Consider the following 15,404-nt stretch of genomic DNA (forward strand, 5'->3'; position numbering starts at 1 on the left):
GACATGGTGATATTCAACCACACCTATCCAATCAGAGAATAGCCCCACCCACATCTGCACATTTTTTTAACTGTGTTTTGTATGTTTCCTGCATATGTACGAAGATGTTCAAATAAACCTAAACCTACACCCTCACTGCTCTGGTAGGAGCTGTCCTTAATGTATATATTACTATAGAAGAAAAAAAAAAACAATCACAATTGAAATAGTCATCCTTTATTAGAATTAAAAACTGTGACCTTCTAAACCCCACCCACCTTTGTCGTGACTGTTCTGGGTGAGAGTTAATGTTAAAGTATGTGTTGATATAGAAACAAAAACAATCACAAGTGAAGTAGTCATCCTTTATTAGAATTTGCTTCAAAATTACAACGATCAACACCAATTCCAGCAATTTTTTAAATTTGTAATTACATGTTCTTAATGAATATAATTACATCATTATAATTATTTAAAAACCAAGAGGGACAAAATGGAAATACAATTGATACTTTTTGGACCACAATGAAAATAACAATAATTTTAAAAAAGTAAAACTTTTTTGTGTTATCCTCAATGATTTTAAACGCATTTTGTCCACATGTGTGGTTGTATTGTGTTGTTAAATTGTCAAATAAATCTTAGCAAATCAATAATTTAACTACACACATTAACACACTAAAATGACACAGTTCACACAATATGTCAGATTAAATCTAAAGTTAGTATAAAAAAGCCAAAAGTTTATAAGTAACGCACAGTGCATTTGGACATGCATACGTATTCAGAACCTTTACTCAGTACTTTGTTGAAGCACCTTTGGCAGCGATTACAGCCTCGAGTCTTCTTCGGTATGACGCTACAAGCTTCACACACCTGCTTTTGGGGAGTTTCTCCCATTCTTCTTTGCAGATCCTCTCAAGCTCTGTCAGGTTCTTTGGGGAGTGTCGCTGCAATGTTATTTTCAGGTCTCTCCAGAGATGCTAGATCGGGTTCATGTCCGGGCTCTGGCTGGGACACTCAAGGACATTCAGAGACTTGTCCTGAAGCCACTTCTGCGTTGTCTTGGCTGTGTGCATAGGGTCGTTGTCCTGTTTGAAGTTGAATCTTCGCCCCAGTCTGAGTTCCTGAGCACTCTGGAGAAGGCTTTCAAGGAACTCTATGTACTTTGCTCCGTTCATCTTTCCCTCAATCCTGACAAGTCTCCCAGTACCTGCCGCTGAACAACATCCCCACAGCATGATGCTGCCACCACCATGCTTCACCGTAGTAATGGTGCCAGGTTTGCTCCAGACATGATTCTTGGCATTCTGGCCAAAGAATTCAATCTTGCTTATGTCAGACCAGGGAAACTTGTTTCCCATGTTCAGAGTGGATTGCATTTGGCATTTGGCAAACTCAAAGTGGGATGTAATGTGCCTTTTACTGAGGAGTGGTTTCCATCTGCCCACTCTACCATAAAGGCCTGATTGGTGGAGTGCTGCAGAAATTGTTGTCCTCCCATCTCCACAGAGGAACTCCGGAGCTATGTCAGAGTGACCACTGGGTTCTTGGTCACCTCCCGGACCAAGGCCCTTCTCCACCAATTGCTCAGTTTGGCTGGGCGGCCAGCTCTAGGAAGAGTCTTTGTGGTTCCAATCTTCTTCCATTTAAGAATGAAGGAGGCCACTGTGTTCTTGGGGACCTTCAACACTGCAGGTATTTTTTGGAACCCTTCCCCAGATCTGTGCCTCGACACAATCCTGTCTCGGAGTTCTACAGACAATTCCTTCAACCTGCTCTGACATGCACTTATATAAACAGGTGTGTGCCTTTCCAAATCATGTCCAATGAATTGAATTTCCCAGAGGTGGACTCCAATCACGTTGTAGAAACATCTCAAGGATGATCAATGGAAACAGGAAGCACCTCAGCTCAATTTCGTGTCTGATAGCAAAGGGTCTGAATACTTTTGTAAATAAGGTATTTCTGTTTTTTTTTCTAAAATATAAATTAGCAAACAATTCTGAAAACCTGTTTTTGCTTTGTCATTACGGGGTATTGTGTGTAAATTGATGAGGATTTTTTTTCCAATCCATTTTAGATTATGGCTGTAATGTAACAAAATGTGGAAAAAGTCAAGGGGTCTGAATACATTCCAAATGGACTGTATGTGATCAGCCATCATTTTACAGTGTTAGAGCTGTCTTTTCTCCACCTTCTTTTCTATCCACCTGTTCATTCTTAATGAGTACAAGGGCATATAATATATCATGCATGAAATGTAATACATAATACATAGATGTTAACAAAATGATTATCTAAACGTATTTTTTTTAAATCATTGAATTCAATTTTATTTATTTATTTAACTTGGCAGTTAAGAACAAATTCTTATTTACAATGACAGTCTACCACGGCCAAACCCTAACCCGGACAACGCTGGACCAATTGTATGCTGCCCAATCACGGTCGGGTTGTGATACAGCCTGGGATCAAACCAGGGTCTGTAGTGATGCCTCTAGCACTGAGATGCAGTGCCATAGACCGCTGTGCCACTTGGTCCCCCATCAGGCTGCTCCTTCCATCTCAGTTTGACGTCACCAGACATCCCCTTCTCCCTCAGCTCCTTCTTCTCTCTTTGTCATAACTGGTATTCTCTCCTGCTTTTTCTTCTTTTGGGGATCTCTCTTTTATCCCTTGTGGAAGATCTTTCAATTTTTTACCTTTATTTAACTGGGCAAGTAAGTTAAGAACAAATTCTTATTTACAATGACGTCCTACCCCGGCCAAACCCTCCCCTAACCTGGACAACACTGGGCCAATTGTGCGCCGGCCGTTTGAACCCGGTTCTGTAGTGACGCCTCTAGCACTGCGATCCAGTGTCTTAGACCGCTGCGCCACTCGGTCCCCCATCAGGCTGCTCCTTCCATCTCAGTTTGATGTCATTAGACATCCCTTTCTCCCTCAGCTCCTTCTTTATCTCAGGAACAGAAAGAGGTGAAATACAGCATATTATAAACCGAGTGGTTCGAGCCCTGAATGCTGATTGGCTGACAGCTGTGTAATGTCAGAACCTATACCAGGGGTATGACAAAACATTTATTTTTACTGCTGTAATTGCATTGGTAACCAGTTTATAATAGCATTAAGGCACCTAGGGGGTTTGTGATATATGGCCAATATACCACGGGTAAGGGCTGTTTCCAGCCTAAGAACAGCCCTTAGCCGTGTTATATTGGCCATATACCACACTCCCTCGGGCCTTATTGCTTAAATATGCAATGTCAGAATATGCTATGATATGTTTTAATATAATAAGTAAGAGATAATCAACGAGGGACTATGGAAAATTATGATTATTATTATTGTTATATTTTCGATTGAAAATAATGAACGGCATGGAAAGTGTGTTCCACGACGTGCTAGCGGAGGGGAACTGACCTTCCATGGAGTTGCATTCTTTTCCAGAGAAGGCATATCATAGAGCATCTATGATCCAAACAAGAGCCAGGCAGAGACAAGACCTGGTACCTTTGGTTATTTGAATTATCTAATGCAAAATGGTTGTCCACATTTAATTTTCCAGAGCCAACAACACGAGTAAGCAAATCAGACAACCTCATAGTAGAAAAGTTTACCTATTCAATCGTTTAGCTTGTAGTATTCTATGCGAGAAAATAATATTCCTCTCACATGATGCGAGTGCCGCACAGGGAGAGAAATATGCATGCCCAGTCATTGTACATTCTTAATGCAGTCGCAAAAAGAAAAAAATATTGAAAGCAGTTTTGATGGCCACTGTTAGAAGAGGAGGATCATAGAGCTTTCTAGTGTCATTAAGCTACACTTTGATAGGTTATGATTATTTTAACCATTAGCGCTACATAGTCAAAAAGGTTAATTGTTAATATTTTTCTTATTTTCTAAGATATCAATGCCAAACTTAACATGGTTCATCATGGTAATGTCTTTGATGACCCTATAAGTCGGAAGGCCATTGTAAAGTGGATTTACAAAGGAAGTAAATGGACATGTAAAATCTGATTTCCTGGTTATGGGCTTCAAAAAAAAGAAGACACCTGTACCATGTCAGATGTAGAGTTTTCATCCCAATATTACACTTTATATACATCACAGAAGACTGAAATATAACAAAATCTTTTGACATAGAAACACCAGATTCTTTTTTTTACCCAGGGTGCATTCAGCAAGACGCAACATTTTGGAACATTCAGATAGAAATAGTCTATGTAGAACAAACACCTCTCTCACATGTAGAATAGGGCAACGTTCGAAAATGTTGGGCAACTAAATGTGGCCCTGTGTTTTATATTGTATGACATCACATTTTGTTTTTATTTTAGTTTCTGCATACGTATACCAATATATTAAAATCAATCTAAACCCTCACAGTTCTGGTCAGCTTGGCAAACAAGACGAACTGGCAACAGACAAACAGAGGACACAGGTATAAGTACATAGGGGATATGGGGAAGATGGGCGACACCTGGAGGGGGTGGAGACAAGCACAAAGACAGGTGAAACATCAGGGCGTGACAAGTGTATTTTCTTTACCCCATTTTATCCCTGAATTAGGTCCCTTGGCTTATCTTTGCAACTCCTCAATGGGCTTGGGAGAGGCGAAGGTCAAGTCATGCATCCTCCGAAACATGACCTGCCTGGCCGCCTACTTCTTAACACACTGCTCGCTTAGTCTGGATGTCAGCCAAACTAATGTGTCAGAGAAAACACCATTAGACTGACGATGGGTGTCACAAGGAATAGCTAGAGCATGATGAGCCAAGGAAAGCTCCACCGGCCGGGGTTTTGTCTAGTTTAATTTTTCTATGTTGTGTTCTAGTTTCTTTTTTCTATGTTGGGGTTTTCGTATGATTCCCAATTAGATTCCCATCGTTGTCTCTAATTGGGGATCATATTTAAGTAGTTGTTTAGTTAGTGCATGTTGCACCTCTGTCATCACGGTTTTGTTTATAGTTTATTGTTTGTCTTGCAAAGTTTCACATTAAAATAAAAGATGTGGAACGATACCCACGCTGCGCTTTGGTCTCCTTCCTACGACGAACATGACAGAATCAGAGAAATGATGCTACCCTCTGCCTATTGGCTACTTAGGTTGTTAAAGCCTGTCTCAAAATACAAAACTGCCCCTTTAAGACAAAAAAAAACCTCTTTATCTAACTTGCTTTTCAAAGATGTCTAGAAATGTACACGTTTTGTGCTCTTGTAGGAAGCAATCACTAATCTACTGCTGACTACAAATTATCTATAATTGTGCTAATAACTCACTAACTAGCAAAGGATATGAACAAAATGTGCACATGTGGCTACATGCAGCTCTTGCTTTGATCTCAAAACAAGCGCATCTACTCACGACCACAGCTTTAAACACAGTCCAGTTCAAAGTAAATGGCACAATTGTCTATTTGCATATAGGCCTACTGCAGTTCTGATTGGTTATGCCACACCGGTCTGTGCAGAGTACTGTCTGTGGGCTGAAGGGCTGAATTGTGTGCAATATTATCCTACTCCCATGTATTCTGCCTTCAACAAAATCTCTTGCATAGTTTGTTTTGTCTCGGTATGTTGCATTGAAAGTGGCTAATATTGCGTTCATTCGATCACAATTGCCACAGTAAAAGGAAACGTTGATAGTGTTAACTAACAGGGAAAACTGTCGAAAGTTGAGTGAAGTGCAATCTCATGCTTCTCTTCATGGGCAGGGGAGCTGCACAGCAGTCTCGGGCTACTGCACGCATGTGCAGGAACACAGTTTAGAGGGAACATTGTTCAGGACCCTAAATTGTTATGGCTGAAAGGGATATTCAATATCTGCTTTTTTTAATATGTACCCATCACCAATAGATGCCCTTCTTTGCTGTGCAACCTCCCTGGTCTTAGTGGTTGAATCTGTGTTTGAAATGCACTGCTAGACCTTAGGGACCTTACAGATAATCGTATGTGTGGGATACAGAGATGAGGTAGTCATTCAAAAATAATTTGAATTATTAATATTATACTATTATTGCGTCAATACAGTTTATTATATGACTTGTTAAACACATTTTTACTCCTGAACTTATTTATGCTTGCAATAACCTATGGTTGAAGACTTTAAAATAAATAATAATTTGAAAAAAATGCCAAAAACATTATTCCACTTTGACATTATGGGGTAGTGTGTGTAGGTCACTGACCAAATAATCTACATTTAACCCATTTAAAATTCAGTCTGTAACACAACAAAATGTGTAAAAAGTAATGGGGTGTGAATATTTTCTGAAGGCAGTGTACATATTGAATGTTGGTGTTATTTGGACTTATGGTTCATGAGAAGAAGTTTTTCAAATGTTGCCCAAAATGCCCGTATAGAAATGTAATTTTAAATCACAAAATAAATATGTGCACGACACATGCTTAATTGAATACTGACAGAGCCTTTGCTAATGATATTACAGTGTAATTCAGATTGCCCCTTTAAATGGTAATTCCTATGTCATTACCATGTTGTTACTACAATTAATACTAAGTAGTTACATAGGTGTAAGGGTTAGTTTATTATTATAGATTATTTTATTTATATATATATATATATATATATATATATATATATATATATATATATATATATATATATATATATATATTCTTTTAACAATACAAAACATCCACAAACAACAGCATACAGATTCTCGCAAACATCCATAACATCACACCTGCCCAGACCCACCTGCTCACACCCCCATCTCCAGCGCCCGCATCACTCTCCGCCACATGACCTCAAACTGCACCATTTTGTCGCCCACACATCTATCAGCATTTAGATAATAAAGCATTTTACCTTTCCATTGGGTTAACGATGGAGGATTTGTTGATTTCTAGTTTTAAGTCTATTTTTTTTCAAGATGATTGACGAGAAAAGTATCATCCAACCCATCGGGTATCTCATTGCACCCTCATATGTCATGTCTTAAAATATGTAGACAGATGGATTAAAAGTAAATGGACATTGTTGTTTTAGATTCTCATTCGCATCTGTGATAGAATGTTACTTCAGGTTTGCAAACTAGTGAACGTCAAGCAGTCATGCTGGGGTTCAAGCTATTGCCACACAGCACCACCATTAGGACAAATTGGACACATCCTTCCTAGGATTAGCTGCTTCTGCACTCCTGACCACACTTGCCAAATATCAGAACTCAAAACGTGTAGATAGGTTATTCGGTGCCAAACGAGTGGCATTTTAAGTGTTTTTAACAAAATGTAAAATGTATCACGGCGGACATTATGGTTTTTTGAGGCAAATGTGTTTATTGTGAGGAGCGTACCTATACACCAAATTTCAGGACTCTAGGGGGTGGGACCTTTCAAAGTTTGAATCTTCAATCGCTTATTGTAGTGCCACCATGTCGCTAATTGGCATGGTATTGCATGAGAGCGTGTGGACTATGGGCCTTTTCTATCATGCCAAGTTGCACCCTCCTAGGCATTACCATCTCACAGGAATTTGCATGTTAATTATCCTTGACAGAAGAACCGGTTCAAAAATAATCAACACCAACAAATACAAAAGGGTTTCACCTAGTTTCATCAGCAGCAGCAGCATCAGCACCAGCATCATAATAATCCTAATAATAATAATAATACATAAATCAGCAATATTCATATGCAAACAGTTGAATGTCTGCATACTGAAGTTACTCAGAAGATATTAACCTATTAAGTAGCAGAGAGATTGACTCCATTGCATGGTTAGTGTCGGAGGCTTCATTCAACCACCTGTCTCCTGTCTCCGGCACCGATTTGAGTTCACTTCAAGCACTGAGTAAGACTCATAACAATTAATAAGAGTGGGGTAAAATTTTGGTTCAAGTCATTCACTGCAAATAGAGTTAAAATCTATTATGAATCTATAAAAACATTAGAAATATTTTCATTGGTCTATATTTACACATAGAAATCAGTAAAGACAACAACATTAAAGTTCAAGGAAAACAAAATTAAATTCAAATTCAAAGATATGAACGGTTGATTTGGTCTGGTCTGTGGAGTGATGTCTCCCGCTTGGTGTGTGTGTCTGGTGTTGTCTCGGTCAAGGGTTGCAACTCCTCTATGCAGAGGTCCTTTAGAGGACTGAGATGCAAAGTCACCCTCCAAACGACGCGTTACAGTATCTTTCCACTTACACAGGTGAAACAAAATGGCCACCGCTGCCGTGACTCCAAGTCATCCATCAGAGATTCCTAATGACCAGTCATTTCCCTAGCCTCACTCACCATGCTGATAGGCTTGCTTACCATGGTAATAGGCACTCCCCGTATTAGCCTATCAAATACCAGTGGCCAGTGATGAACACGGCAACCAAAGTGAGCTGGGTCACCTATGTTCGCCAGAAGACTGTGTTAGCCCTCTAAGCTAAAGCCTATAGTTTCGGCATTAGGCAGCCAACATCGGGTGTTGATTGAAAAAACACTGTGCTCCAGGGTGAAGTTTCCCCTAGGTACAAATCTAGTATCAGTGTCCCCTCCCGCAATCCTAACCTTAACCATTAGTGGGGAAAATGCTAAACTGACCAAGGATCAAAGTCTATGGGTAGCTTCATCCTATACTTTCCACTGTCCCTCCCTGAGACTGAGGACAGGCCGATGAGAGGTCAAAGTGAATCAGGCCCAAACGATGAAAACAGAACCATTATGCGCCAGAGGGCCTGAAAATAAAGGAGAATGAAAGAGAGACTGAAGAAGAAGAGGAGAAAAGGAGAGGGGGGATTAAGGAAGTGGAGGAAAGATTCTGCCCCCTAGAGTCATTGGATTATACATTCCCTAATACACAGCTTCAGTCATTCTAAATGGGACGCTAGTATTTATATTTATATTGGAACCAATTGTCTGGCTGGTCTGAGCTCCCATTGGTCAGTCAGAGCTGAAGTGGGAGGAACTAAACTGATGCAGGCAGCTCAGGTGCTGGCATCAAGTCATGACACGGTCACACGGATTCCACATTACCTCATAGTCACACCCATTGCCTTGTTAGTGTACACACCTAGAACAGTACTGGATGCATCATTTGATTTCTGATGTGTAAGGGCCTAGGGCTTTGTGCTTGTGTTCCTGCAATGAACTTCAGTTAATCAGTATTATTATACTCTGCCCTCCCTGCTTGGCTGTGTGTGTGTGTGTGTGTTCATCTTTAATGTGACGCATTCCTCTTGTCAGGTCCGTTTGGGTGTGTCGTCATGGCCAGGAAACATTGCCCCTTGGACTGTATGGGCACGCCCCTGAAAAAAACATTCAGGCAGGAAAGGGTTATACAAAACAAATAACCATGACTGGTTTTGTGGTGAATGCTGTCACTGTGAGTCAGGTTTCAGACAGACAGACAGACAGACAGACAGACAGACAGACAGACAGACAGACAGACAGACAGACAGACAGACAGACAGACAGACAGACAGACAGACAGACAGACAGACAGACAGACAGACAGACAGACAGACAGACAGACAGACAGACAGACAGACAGACAGACAGACAGACAGACAGACAGACAGACAGCACACGAGACAGAGTGGTTGACTGACTTGAGAATAACTGCATTGATACCGTGAACATGTAAACGAACTGACTCAACTTGTTGTTGACAGCTTCAGTGCAAGGCACAGTATGATTGAATCAGAGCAAGGCTCAGTGTGATTGAATCAGTGCAAGGCACAGTATGATTGAATCAGAGCAAGGCTCAGTGTGATTGAATCAGTGCAAGGCACAGTATGATTGAATCAGTGCAAGGCACAGTATGATTGAATCAGTGCAAGGCACAGTATGATTGAATCAGTGCAAGGCACAGTATGATTGAATTAGTGCAAGGCACAGTATGATTGAATCAGTGCAAGGCACAGTATGATTGAATTAGTGCAAGGCACAGTATGATTGAATCAGTGCAAGGCACAGTATGATTGAATCAGTGCAAGGCACAGTATGATTGAATCAGTGCAAGGCTCGGTATGATTGAATCAGTGCAAGGCTTGGTATGATTGAATCAGTGCAAGGCTCAGTATGACTGAATCAGAGCAAGGCTCAGTATGACTGAATCAGAGCAAGGCTCAGTATGACTGAATCAGAGCAAGGCTCAGTATGACTGAATCAGTGCAAGGCACAGTATGACTGAATCAGAGCAAGGCTCAGTATGACTGAATCAGTGCAAGGCACAGTATGATTGAATCAGTGCAAGGCACAGTATGATTGAATCAGTGCAAGGCACAGTATGACTGAATCAGAGCAAGGCTCAGTATGATTGAATCAGAGCAAGGCTCAGTATGACTGAATCAGTGCAAGGCACAGTATGATTGAATCAGTGCAAGGCACAGTATGATTGAATCAGTGCAAGGCACAGTATGATTGAATCAGTGCAAGGCACAGTATGATTGAATCAGTGCAAGGCACAGTATGATTGAATCAGTGCAAGGCACAGTATGATTGAATCAGTGCAAGGCACAGTATGATTGAATCAGTGCAAGGCACAGTATGATTGAATCAGTGCAAGGCACAGTATGATTGAACCGGAGGGACAGTAGTTATATGCTTGAACTGTCATTTTGTGTGGATGAAGACGTGACATTGAATAGGCTTACACTGTCTCTTTCTTTTATTCCAATGGTGGCACAAGTTAGACAAATAGTTTTTAGGATATTATAATCCGTAAATTGCAAAGCAATGCCAGGGGTGTTGTGGTGTAGTAACTGAGAAATAATCTCTACGTTTTTGTTCTAGTAGTGCTACACAGGTGTGTCTTTTTACCTCGGAAAACAAGGGTCTATTCAAGGGGTTAACTGTAAGAATGAAGCTTGACTCATTTGTCGGTGTAACTGTGTTTGGAGAACAATCAGATACGAAAGATAATTAACAATAATTATTACCTGGATTATTAAATGATAAAGAACACTTTTTTGTATTGTTGTCATAGCCCAATTGTTCTCATATTACACTTCTTGTCTTGCTAATATGTCATTGGCGTCCACTCAAAACTGACTTCTCTCAGTGATCATTATGGATTGTTTAATGCCAAACTATGGTTGCATCCCATATGGCACCCTATTCCATATATAGTGCACTACTTTTTGCCAGGGCCAATAGGGTTATTGTCAAAAGTAGTGCACTATATTGGGAATGGTGTGCAATTTATAACAGTGTGCAATTTGTGACTCACATTATGGGTTCCTTTTTTCTCCCCAGAGATGGATTCCCCTACCAGTCTGTCATCAGAGAAGAAGTTCCAGAGATGGCTTCCCCTACCAGTCTGTCATCAGAGAAGAAGTTCCAGAGATGGCTTCCCCCACCAGTCTGTTATCAGAGAAGAAGTTCCAGAGATGGCTTCCCCTACCAGTCTGTCATCAGAGAAGAAGTTCCAGAGATGGCTTCCCCTACCAGTCTGTCATCAGAGAAGAAGTTCCAGAGATGGCTTCCCCTACCAGTCTGTCATCAGAGAAGAAGTTCCAGAGATGGCTTCCCCTACCAGTCTGTCATCAGAGAAGAAGTTCCAGAGATGGCTTCCCCTACCAGTCTGTTATCAGAGAAGAAGTTCCAGTGTTCTGTCTGTCTGGATGTGTGTATTGACACGGTCACGGCCCCTTGTGGCCACACCTTCTGCATGGGCTGTTTCAGAGAGCTCTGGAAGAAAAGTTACACGTGTAAGTGGCCAACCTGTGAGAGAACCACAAATTAGCCTCAACGTGGAATTCAAAGAAATCGCTGATCAGTTGAAGAGGACTCGAGATGGCGTCTCAACCATAACTGCCGCCAAGCCTGGTGAAGTAGCCTGCGATGTCTGTACCAGATGAAGCTCAAGGCCCTGAAATCCTGCCTGGTGTGTTTGACCTCTTACCGTGAGATTTACCTGGAGCCTCATCAGAGAGTTGCTATGCTGAAGGGTCCACAAGCTGATCGACCCAGTGGAGAACTTGGAGGACAAGATGTGTAAGAAGCACGAGAGGCTGCTGGAGATGTTCTGTAAGAGAGACCAGACAGTCAGTTTTACATCGAGACAGAAATAAAGTCTCCTCGTGGAACGGATGAATTTGTTTTTGCCTGTCATCAATAATGACAAACCACCTACCGTAATTTCCGGACTATTAAGCGCACCTGAATATAAGCCGCACCCACTGAATTAAAAAAATATATATTATTTTGAACATAAATAAGCCGCACATGTCTATAAGCTGCAGGTGCCTACCGGTACATTGAAACAAATGAACTTTACACAGGCTTTAACGAAACACGGCTTGTAACAAAAATAAATAGGCTTTAACGAAACACGGCTTGTAACAAAAATAAATAGGCTTTAACGAAACACGGCTTGTAACAAAAATAAATAGGCTTTAACGAAACACGGCTTGTAACAAAAAATAAAAAATTTGCAGTAAGCTTTAGTTGTCTTTTTGCACTGAGTCAATTCCTAACTCTGCTGTTTCTAAACAGTAAACAAAAAAGTTGTTTGACCTTAACCCGTTCGGCAATTTCATTGGTCTAATGAAAGCTTCATGCAGCCAAAAAACTGAGCACGTCACAGAATGTGTTTTTTTGAAAAAAAAAAAACATTAAAGCGGGAAAAATCCATATATTACCCGCGTCATTGTTTAAGCCGCGAGGTTCAAAGCCTGGGAAAAAAGTTGCGGCTTATAGTCCGGAATTTACGGTAATACTGACAACTTAGATGGAAAGCTGCTGAGGATAGTAGAGGAATATGTTGCCACTCCTATTTCTCATATCTTCAATCTCAGCCTGGATATTTCTTTTGCTCCATCAGACCTGGAGGCAACTAAAATAATTCTGCTACCCAAGAATGGTAAAGCTGATTCAAATATTCAACTAATTGTCAAGCTTTGAAAATTTGAATCAGCTGTGTAGTGTTAGGGCAAAAACCAAAACATGCATCCCTTGTGGAGCCCGAGGACAGAGTTTGGGAAACCCTGGTTTAAGTCTAGTGGAAAATCATAAGTAAAATATAATAGCTCCCCTATAGGCAGGTAGCCTAGTGGTTAGAGCATTGGGCCAGTAACTGAAAGGTTGCTGGATTGAATCCCTGAGCTGACAAGGTAAAAATCTGTCATTCTGCCCCTGAACAAGGCAGTTAACCCACTGTTCCCCGGTAGAATTAAAAAAAATAGGCCAATCAGTGTCATTCTTTATGGCCTCTAGTTTCTGTGCGGCAAAAAAATCTATGCTTGAGTTACCCTAACCTTAACCCTCTTCCTATCCTTCTCAGGTGGGGGACAAGACCTACTGGGTTCTAGGTGTGGTCAGAGAGCCGTCAAAAGGAAGGGTATGATAACCTCAACCCCAGAAAACGGCTACCGGACCGTGAGGCTGAAAGGAGGGGACGAGTACCGTGCCATCGAATCCCTCCTTCTCTCTCTCGGACGGAGAAGCCCTCGAAGAAAATGACTGGTCATTAGGAGTGTCTGATGTATAATTTGGATTCAAGGTGGGTGTGTTTGTGGATTATAAGGAAGAGTTGGTGTCCTTTTATGATGCGGTGGCCAAGGCTCATATCTGTTATTTTAATGGGTGCTTCCTCAGTCCCAGTGTTAATGATGATGGTAAAATCTCAGCCCTATTGGTCATCTCCTGTGTCAATCATGAAGTGTAGGTTTCTGATTTGCCTAAAACCATACCTCAGGCCCAGTGGGCGTGCTTGTTTTACACTACCCTGTGGCCTGGGTAGGTGGAGATTTCACTTCAGGACCAATGGAATGGTCTCAATTTAGCCCCATTGGTCATCTTCCCTGTCAATCATGAAGAGCAGGTTTCTGATTTGCTTCTATCCATGAATCAGTCCCAGTGGGCGCGCTCATTTTGCATCACCGGTGGCCTGGGTGGGTGGAGACTTCACTTAAGGACCAATGGAATAGTGTGCTAACTCCACCCACACGGGGCACCAGGCGATGCAAAACGAATGCAGCTATTGTTAGTGATGGTTAAACGTCAGCCCCATTGGTCATTTCCCCTGTCAATCATGACGGATAGATTTCTGAAGAAGGCTACCAGAACTTTCTGTTGAGTGTGAGAACATGTCAAATACACCATGTGATAAAAGAAACAATTAATTAAATATTTTGATTGACGATGCCCTAAATCTTGACTAGTTGTCTATAAATGATCAAATGTATTGTTTTAATATTATAATACATAAGCAATATGAAAAGTATTGCTGCAAACTTTTATCAGGCCTCAAACAAAAACTGTCCCGGATAAAGGTTTGCAGCAATACTTTTCATATTACTTATATATTAGGATATTAAAATACTCAATGTGAATAAATGTTTGGCAATATTGCGTTTATGTGCTTCTTCTTCTTCGCTATTATGGCGGTCCGCAAACAAATGATGTATGTGGATACCGCCACATAATGTATTGGATGTGTATCAGCCTACTATTCTGTAGCAGGAATTCATTAAACTTTGTGAAGATAATTGCCCTACCAACAAACCCTGCACCCATTAAAACCTCACCACTTGTTGATGTGCTTATTTACTTTAAGGTCATGCCTTTCCTTCCATCTGTGTGTAACATACTGGTTTCCATCCACCCAGAGCTAGAGTTTCCATGTGTTTTGCATAGACCTACTGGTGCTGAGAGCTCAGCTGCATTCAGAGACCTGAGAGGATATTTCTTTCATCCCAAATGGAACCCTATTCCCTTTATGGTGCACTCTATTTGACCAGGGCTCTGCTGTAGGGAACATGGAGCCATTTTAGAATCAAACAGGGCTCTGGTCAAAACCAGTGCACTATATACTGTGGGAAAAGGATGGCATTTGGGACTTGATTCTTTTCTAAAAGGAACATGGATATTACCACATACTTGTTTAAAGGGGCCATTTGGGATTACAACAACAAACACTTGTTTAATGTCATATTCAAAGGCCTCAAATTACAGGTGATAGTATTATTACGTCTTATCAGTCAGTGAACCATGCCAGGAATGCTCAACAAATGCTACATTCTCAGGTCACAATTACAATATTTGTATACAAAGCCTTCAGATAGTATTCACACCCTTTGACTTTTTCCACATTTTGTTGTGTTACCAAGTGGGATAAAATTGATTTAATTGTAATTTTTTGTCAACGATCTACACAAAATACTATGTCAAAATACAAGAAAAATTGTAACATTTGTAAAAATAATCTTGATTAGGTAAGTATTCAACCCCCTGATTCAATGCATGCTAGAATCAACTTTGGCAGCGATTGTCACGAGTGCTATCTTCGTATTCCCTGTCATAGATCAGCCAAGGCGCAGCGTGCCGGTAGTTCCACATAATTTATTTAGTGAACCCGAACAAAACAGGAAACAGGTGAATACTGAAACAACCGTGACGTTCTGGAGCTGCACACACACAGCTGCACAAAAACAAGATCCCACGAAAACA

The sequence above is a fragment of the Salmo salar genome, chromosome ssa18 (assembly GCF_905237065.1).
Source record: "Salmo salar chromosome ssa18, Ssal_v3.1, whole genome shotgun sequence".
NCBI lineage: Eukaryota > Metazoa > Chordata > Actinopteri > Salmoniformes > Salmonidae > Salmo > Salmo salar.